General features: G+C 34.5%; 1 pseudogene; it reads left to right on the top strand.

Moving 5' to 3' along the window:
- Positions 1-877: 877 nt before the first annotated feature.
- The window catches only part of LOC112299811 (ribosome biogenesis protein BRX1 homolog pseudogene), a 44,352-nt pseudogene continuing 37,625 nt past the window's right edge, over positions 878-7,604 (top strand).

Genomic DNA, 7,604 nt, shown 5'->3' with positions numbered 1-7,604 from the left:
GGCTTTGTACATAGTTTGTTATCAGGTATTGCTATCCCTCCTACTTTGTTCTTCTTTCTCAAAATTGCTGCAACTATTTGGGGTTGTTTATGGTTCCAATAAATTTTGGCAATATTCTATATCTGTGAAATATGACTTTGGTAGTTGTGTGATTTTTTAATACTGAATAATAATCATTTGTATGTATATGAAGTCTGTCCAGAAAAAGTCCAGCCATTATTAATATGAGGAGAATGGTTTCTGTGATACCAATGTAACCTGGTAGCCAAGGTGAGGGGACTGGAATGTGCATGCATGAACAATGACAACTTCACTGTACTAGTCAGTGAGGGTATTAGATGCCTTTGAGTGACCATGTGTACTGTGTTGCTGTCACATTCAAAATGACTGAGCGAGTTAAGCAAAAAATCTGCATCAAATTTTACATTAGGCTTGCTCATTCCTCTGCAGAAACTATTTGGATGATTCAGAAGGATTTCAGAGATGATGCAATGAGTGCAGCACAAATAAAAGTGTGGCAGAAGCATTTCAAAGATGATCAAGAATCTGTTGAAAAGATCCATGTTCTGTAAGACCTGCAACAAGCAGAACACCTGAGAATGTTGTAGGTGTACAGGCTACAATCAACAAAGATCAGTGACTGACTGTGTGAGAACTAGAAGCTGATCTCAAGATTCCAAAAATTACTGTGTGAGATTTTGACACTGGATCTTGACATGAAACATATTGTTGCAAAATTCATTCTACAGCTTCTGCCACCAAAACAGAAGGAAAATTGTGCTACAGTTGTCAATGATGGTTCAAACTGCTACTGATGAACCAGAGAAGCTCTTAAGAAGCTCAGAGACCTTAAGAAGGTCATAATCAGAGATGAACCATGGTCGATGGCTACAAGTATGATCTGGATACAAAGGCCCAGTCATCTCAATGGAAGTTGCCTGGTTCTCCATACCAAAAGATGGCACAGCACAGTTGCAGCAAGATCAAGACCATGGTAACTGTGTCTTTTGATTGGGAAGGTATTGTCTATCATGAGTACACCCCTCCAGGCCAAACAGTTAATGAGGAGTACTTCCTCAATGCTCTTCATCAGTTGAGAAATGCAATTAGACCAAAACGGCAGCAGATGTGGGAAAATGGTGATTGCCCACTATATCAAGACAATGCGCCTGCTCATGCATCACTTCTCGTGAAAAGTTTTTCAGTGAAACATCAAATCACCCAGATGATCCAGCCCTGTACAGCCCAGATTTGGTGCCCTGTGACCTCTGGATTTTCCCCAAACTAAAATCACCTTTGAAAAGAAAGAGATTTCAGGCTGTCGATAAGATTCAGGAAATACAATGGGGCAGCTGTTGGCAATTCCAACAAAGTATTTTGCAGAGTGTTTTGAGCATTGGAAGAGATGCTGAGAGAACTGTGTGAGGTCCCAAGGTACCTACTTGAAGAAGACTGAGGCATCATTCTCCTATGTACAATGTTTTTTGTATCTTATATCTTCTTCAATAAATGTCTCTATTTTTCATAGCTGGATACTTTCTGGATAGACCTCATATACCACATATTCTTTATTTATTCATTTGTAAATGGACATTTCAGTTTTTTCTATATCTGACTATTGTGAATAATACTACAATAAATATGGGAATGCAGCTATCACTTTGAGATACTGATTTCAGATATTTTCAATGTATACCCAGATGTGGGTATGCCCAGATGTGGTCATACTGGTTCATTTGGTAATTCTATTTTCAATATTTTGAAGGACCTCCATACTATTTTCTGTAACAGATGCACAATTTTTTAAGTTTCAATTTTTGCACATTCTCACTGATGCTTATCTTTTTCTTTTACTTTTTAATAATAATAGTCATCTTAACAGGCATGATATGACTACTCGTTGTCACTTCAATTTGTATTTCCTTGATAATTAGTGATGTTGAGCACTTTTTCATACTCCTGTTGGGCTTCTAAATGTCTTATTTGGAAATATGTCCATTAATGTCCTTTGCACATTTTGTAAATGGGTTGTTTTGTTGCTATTGAGTTTTAGGAGTTGCTTATGTATTTTGGATATTAACTCTTTATCGGATGTATGGATGCAATATTAAAAGCACAGGAAACAATAGCAAAAACAGGTAAGTGCAATTACATCAAACTAATAAACATGCAAACAATGGGGAAATCAACAGAATGAAACAGTTACCTAGAGATTAGGAGAAAACATTTGCACACCACATACCTGATAAACAGTTTATATCCAGAATATATAAAGGTCACTAAATTCATGCCAAAGGTGTCACTGTAATTTTGGGGGAAGAGAGGATTGATTTCAGTCAGTGATGGTTTCTCACAAACCTTTCTACTTGCAGGATTAGCATATTATTCTCTTTATATCTTCACAAAGTACTTTCCAACTTCTTGATGATTAAGTTATCAACTAATGCTCATTTTAATTTTTCTTCTTCCTCTTTCTCTCCTTTTGCTCTCTTTCCCATTTACTTTTCTTACATCTCTTTGCATGTATTGTTTTACTCTATATATAGTTTATATTAATTCATATTAATTTAGCTTATATTTTATACTTTAACTTTTATGTTTTAAAATTATTTTTAAAATGTACTCAATTGGTTGTTCACTGCCACTATAGACATGTTTTGGATCTATAGTGTTTTTTTCCCCCCTGGGAACTAAATATTATTAATTCTACTACAGAATTATTTCCAAAGCAGTAATTTTAATGATCATGATCCAAAAAAAATCAGTGTATTTCCATAAACATCCAAACACAATTTAAAAATCTGGATTACAGTGTATATATAAACACTATAAAAATCATGTGCTTTACCTGTTAGTATTAGTATATGGATTTAAGTTGAAATAATATTACCTTGTCACACCATGTTTTTCAGTTAGAAATTCCTTCTTTTGCAATCTACATAGTGTTCCTGTATTTTTCTTTCCATGGGAAAAACAGGGAATATATACCTTAAGTGGCATTTGATAATTTTATTACCTGTTACTATAGCCTGTAATACATCCTGTAGACTTGATGAGAATTCACTTGTAAAGCCTGAGCCTAAGCTTTAATCTGAGCAGGATTTTAAATAATACATTTAATGTTATACTTTATACTATGTAATAGTATACTATGTAATAAGTTGTTTTGTCATTGTTTCTAGTAATTGTTTTAATAAATAATTATACAGTTCTCTTTTAAAATTTACATTTCTTTAAAGTTAAAAAGTGAAGACTAAAAACTATAAAAATTGTATAGGTGCATATATGCCTTTTCTATTGAATTAAACATGTTCAAAGCAACTTAAGAAATTCAACATGTTACAAACTTAAATATTAATGTTCTTGAATGAGTTACAATTTAAGTTCCTTTTACTATTCAACTCTAACTTCATATTAGGACATTTTGTTTTTCAAAAAATAGGCATAATCCATCTTAATCACCATAATTTTTCATATTTGTCCATATTCAAAGGCAAAAATACCATACTGTCTTTTGTTTATACTTAGAAGCAGCTGTTCCAACATACATTTCATCATTTAGATGATGCCCTGTACATTTTTATTGGAGGAAATAAAACACCATAATGTCATTATCAGCCAGTAACATCTTGTCCATCAAATACATGAAGGCAGAAAATATATATACATATCACTTAATTATTTGTTCACTACACTTAAGGAAGACAATGCAGATGCAAAAACCCTTCCCAGCGCTATACCTTAGAGTTCCTTTGACATGTTATACTCTATGCTCTGTTTTCTCTCTCGCATACATTTCATCTCAATGCTGCCTTTAAGCATTTAGTTTTCCTTTAAATTTGTGCAAATACTCTGCTTATTTTGCTTTTAGTCTATTTTAAATTCAATCTGTCTACATAAACTACTCTTTCTCATCACCATCAACTCAGAGAACCAAGTTACTTTCTCAAATTCCCTAATGATTTGGCACTTAGACTACAGTCAGTCTATTATCACAGATATATTAATAGTGTACACGGATTGGACATAATTGCTTTTCAGTTACTTTATATCTTCATCTTCGATAATCTCTTCACACATATCATTTTAGCCACAGAGGTGTAAATTTAGCCACACTTGTGTCTAAAATGGTATGTGTCAACCTTAAAATGCCCTGCAAATTGTTTTTGGTTTTGCTTTTTACCTCACTGAAATATAATCTATTTTTCAGATTACACAGTTTGTTTTCCAGTCAGAACAACTAACTTTGGGGACACCATTTTGAATATTATAACTAATCTATATTATATTTTCACATACATAATTAATTTTCAGCCTGCCAATATTTTTTTAAATTACAAAGTCAACTCAGAAATAGGATAAAAGACAATACACTTGATGGAAATTCCTCACTCTTTGCCATCCATGGCATACTGTACATAGTTTTGAGTGTTAAAATGGCCTCCTCAAACATTAATCCAAGATGAGTTCTCACCCAACATTACTCACTTCTTCTTGCTTTACACTCAAGTAAGGCAGCACTGAATGCTGTTCACAGAAAGGGGTCATCTACTCTCAGCCCTTTTTTGAGTAATAATTAGGAAAAGGGATCAGGTATTATAGTACCTTATTTTGAGAATTCAGAATTCCACCTGAACTTTCCTGACCTTGATGCTTCTTTAGTTGCCTTAATGGCAACTTTAAGTCAGCTTGGTTGTTATAAGCCATGGTTGGCAATGTAGCCAGAGTAAGCTTGGGGCATTCAAATCAATTCTGGTTTCGTTACCTAAGTTCTTTCGTTGGAGCTTCATGATAATGATTATTTGTGTCAGAACCCTGCTCACCAAGTTCCACTCTAGTGGTCCACATGGTCCAATTTGAGATACATAATGGGCCTCTTTATGTTTTATAAAAATTCTCTGACCCTATTGTTGTTAGTCATTTTGGATAAAAAGTATGGGTGAAAGCAGGATAGTAGAAAAATGGTGAACTTATAGTTACTCTAATGGGACACACAGATTTTGTAACAGTCAAAGGAGAATAGTAACCCATTCATCTAAGAAAGGAATATAGGTCCTTGGGAAGTATGAGGGATGGGAAACCTTTAAAGATGTTTTGTTATCAGAGCCATTCCAGAAGTCTTCATTGTGAAAACACCATAGTTAAGATCTTTTAAATTCTTTCAAATACCTTAAATATAACACTGCATTCTGCAATTTTGGCTAAAGAGCTTTATCATAATTTAGCAGCCATTTCTTGTAACATTATTCAGAGACTATCAGAAACAGCAAGACCTTACTATAGCTCTGGAACAAAACACCATTGTACTGTTTCAGATAGCTTCCCTACTCCTGTTCCTCATACATCACTCACCCATTCACCAGGACACCTGGGTGCCACACAAATATTAGTGAGGACAAATAGGTCTGATTTGAATCCCTATCCTGAGACAATTCCTCTAACAACAAATACCAGCCTCTATAAAGCCCATATAATACCTAGGAGGCCACACTAGAAGCACTGTCAACCTCTACTTTCCAGCAAATGTTTCATTTGCAATGACTGTAATCAATACATTCTTTCCAGAGTCATTACATGTACCCTCAGAATTGTACTTTTTACGTGGAAACCAAGCATTAATTAAATTGTCTCCCTCCCCAAAACATACTGCCTTGTGCAGCACAGGTGGTCATAAGAGACCTTTAAGTGTTTACAGAAACACCACTTCTGACATGGAAAACATGCCAGCCAGCCTCACCTCACTGGCCAAGTTGGTTTGTGGTGGTAGTGTTGGTCTACACCTCCTCCTTGAGGGCCAAGGTAGAGGTTGTAATATTTTTTCACCTGATTGGGTCTGGGATGCTAGGGAGTTATTTGAAGTTAATATGGCAGCTTGGTTGTATTTTACTCTTGGAGTCCTGCTAATAGTAGCCTGAATTATATGTTGTATATAAAAAAAAGTTGAAATGACTTTGTCCCAAACTATGTCAGGTTGGTTAATTAGAATGTGTGATAGAACAATGTACTAATGGGACAATTCACCACAAGCAAATCCATTGTAGAAAAAAAGGATGTATATTGTTGAAAACAATTTTCCATGGAACTCTCACCTTATTGCATATCTGGTAAGCAGAGGCACAGATGGCTTTTGTTCAGGACTATCTTCAATGACATAGCAAAATACCTACAAGATAAGTGTTTTGCTTTCGTTCAAAGCTGAGAGCAGGTTTATTTACTATTCAGTATAAGAAAGATAATGTCGCCTTCTTGTGTAAAGATCAAGCTTTTTGCCTGTAGTCCATTACGAAAGATAGTTCATAGGTAGCATCTTTCTGAGCCATTCTGCATCAGCCCTGTGGGACCTGAGGGACAAAGGAAACTGGCACAAACGTGAAGATCATGCTGCTTGCTGTTACGAGCAATAAAGTTCTTTGACTCTGACCCAGGAATCTTGTCTTCTACCAGCATTCATGAACCTACAGCAGGCTAACTTGTAGAACTAGTGAAGTAAAATTTTAGACTCTCCACAGTTCATGATATTGACTTCATGAATTCAGCCTCAATATTTGAGAAAAAATTCAGTCTTAATATTAGCATTTAATAACAGTGGCTTACAAGTTTTTGTGGTGAAATAGATTCAGAGACAAGTGAATATATTTCATCCCGGCAGGCTGGAAGTATAATCTGAAATTTGATTCCTTTCCCCTGCATTTTGAAATTGATTTTAAACCACACTTTTTGTGAGAAAAAGTCATGTGATTTTACTTTTTTACATACTAAATTTGCATTTGCTTTTATATAAAAATGACACATTGCATTACTCTTTACATTGTTTACCAATTTCAACTAATTAACTTGATTTCTGAGCCTCACACCCCATCCAATTTTCACATAATATTGATGAACCTGAGTGCTCACTGAGAACAGGCCCTTTTTACCTAGAGAACACAACTTATCAATCCTCTGAGGGTTGGTTTGGCTAAGATTTCAAATGGTTGTTACATGGTGATATTCACCATCTAAATCCCAGTTTTTTTGATTCTCTGGAATTATGTTAAAATCCAGTGATTTTATCCTGAGGAATAAATGCCTCACACAGTATCTTCTCTTTGCCTGTCTGCTAATTTTTCAAAGATTTCAATGATATTTTAAGAGTGTCTGCTACCATCACATTTCCTGGGAGTCATGAAATAATGACTTGTTAGAGACTCCACCATCTTATTAGCCAATTTTGTAACATGAATGGCTGGCAGCCCTTAGATAAAGTAATTACTTTACTTTTCCCTTCTTTTCATCTAGATATTTTGGTTTTAAGTGGATCCCAAGTTGATATTTAGTTTTCATTGATATTAAGAATATTTCTGTAGATACCAAATGTCAGGATACATAAGTAATTACAGAATATATTAAGAATTTGGACTCATATTCTATGAATATCTCAAGATGGTTGATATATTTAAGCTCAACCAAGATATTAAATTAAGCAAATCAAATGGTAATTGATAGAGCTTCAGAATATGTTCAAAATTCTGTTTGCATGGAAATATATTTAATAGGTCACATGGTCATATTTTAATAAGAAACAATGTAGGGACTATCTTTTTTTATTCATTATCAACCTAAAC

Source organism: Desmodus rotundus, chromosome 6, assembly GCF_022682495.2.
Source record: "Desmodus rotundus isolate HL8 chromosome 6, HLdesRot8A.1, whole genome shotgun sequence".
NCBI lineage: Eukaryota > Metazoa > Chordata > Mammalia > Chiroptera > Phyllostomidae > Desmodus > Desmodus rotundus.
The sequence above is the reverse complement of the archived record's forward strand: the minus strand, read 5'-3'. Positions and strand labels throughout refer to the sequence as shown.